Below are 1659 nucleotides of genomic sequence, written 5' to 3' on the forward strand. Positions count from 1 at the left end.
CTGTCTGTCTGTCTCTCTCTCTCTCTCTCTCTCACACACACACACACACACACATACACACAACCCAAAGCAGACCTGCGCAAAATCACAGGTAGGTTAGGTAGCCCAAACACCCTGACGTCCACAGCCACAAACAAAACAGCCGCCAACTCGCCCTAAAGCCAAGGTCAACGAGCACTCCCCGCCCCACAGGACGGACGGCATTCAGAACTGACTCCTGACTCCTCCACTTATTGTAACAACGTGTCCACAACAGCTGATCGTCGCCAAGAACAGTAAGGCCCCGTGTTAACCCCTTCACTGCATGTACCAGTGGTTGCCAACCCGGGTGATGTATCTCGCTAGTTTTGTTTAAGTAGAGGTTTTACGGCGCCCGCAACTGCATAAGGTCATATGAGCGCCAGAAGATTAGAGGTGTTACAAGAGAGTAACAAACATAAAAAAGGGAGGGGAGATAAGGACAATAGATGTTTTATAGGAAAGAAGAAAACCACATCAGAGCACCTGCCAACCACCCACTCTCACTAGTGGGTGATTTGGTAATTTTGGTGGGCGGTGGGGATCACCTAGGTATTATTTAACGCCTCGCTAGGAAGTTACATGAAGGTGGTCGTTTATAGGTATCGAACAGTAATCGGTTACATTATACCAAAGATAGTACATAAAAAGATGGTTCAATCAGCCAAAAAAATGTCCGCGGAAGTCCGCTCAGCGCTTCATCGCCTCTTCCACAGGAAGAGGTCTTTTGTCAGCGTAACCATTGTAAAAAAGAGTTCTCCCGAAACTTGAATGCTAATTTAATTTTAAAAACTTGTTAGTTTCACGTTGATTTTTTTCCCCACAAGTAGGGCAACTCTGTTCGCAAAGGGTGCGCTTTTCCGCAGAGGGCGCCACCGGATTTTGAGGACACTTTTTAAATTGGCTCAAAGACAGGAGGGAACTATCGTGTTATGTACTATCATTGAGTATACTACAATAAATGAGGGGGAAAAAACGGGGGAAATCGTGGCTGAAGAAAGTGAGATGCAAACGGGCACAAGTATCGAAACGAAAATATGTGGGACGAAAACGAGGGCGTCGCTGAATCATTCTGAATGGTAGCAAAAGTAGGTGCCGGCCATATTTTAAAAAGGTTGACAAACACAGGCACTGAGCGAGACTAAAAGCTCGCTGAAATCAGTACACTGCGGGCTCGGCGGTTTAGTTTTAGTAGAGTTTTTACGGCGCTAGCAACTGCATAAGGTCATATGAGCGCCAGAAGAATAGAGGTGTTACAAGAGAGTAACAAACATAAAAAAAGAAGGGGAGATAAGGACGACGGATGTTTGATAGGAAAGAAGAAGCAGCGGTGAAAGGGTTAATGCCCTGGAGCATGATTCCAGAAGTGCTTACTCTTCGATCTGGACGTATATTATATATATATATATGTACACGTACAGTGTGACCTTTGCGAAGCGGGGGAAAACACAGGAGTGAACGGGAGCATAAAATGTGTTTTTTGGTGGGGACATTGAAAGAGAATGTTACAGTCAACTTAATCCTCCTTTCCTTTCTCCCCTCCACCCCCCATCCCCCCAATTCGAAACTTACATGACCTACCAGTACGCACGCACAACTGGCGTCTCCATTCCCCGTGGTGTGTGTGTGTGGGGGGGGGGG

At 46.4% G+C, this 1659-nt stretch overlaps 1 protein-coding gene across 1 annotated transcript in view; it reads right to left on the reverse strand.

Annotated features, from left to right (window-relative positions):
• Positions 1-1659, reverse strand: part of LOC101849071 (probable E3 ubiquitin-protein ligase MARCHF10) — a gene marked incomplete in the record, with an annotated part of 49198 nt that overhangs the window by 16940 nt on the left and 30599 nt on the right.

Source organism: Aplysia californica, unplaced genomic scaffold (assembly GCF_000002075.1).
Source record: "Aplysia californica isolate F4 #8 unplaced genomic scaffold, AplCal3.0 scaffold00377, whole genome shotgun sequence".
Classification (NCBI taxonomy): Eukaryota; Metazoa; Mollusca; class Gastropoda; order Aplysiida; family Aplysiidae; genus Aplysia; species Aplysia californica.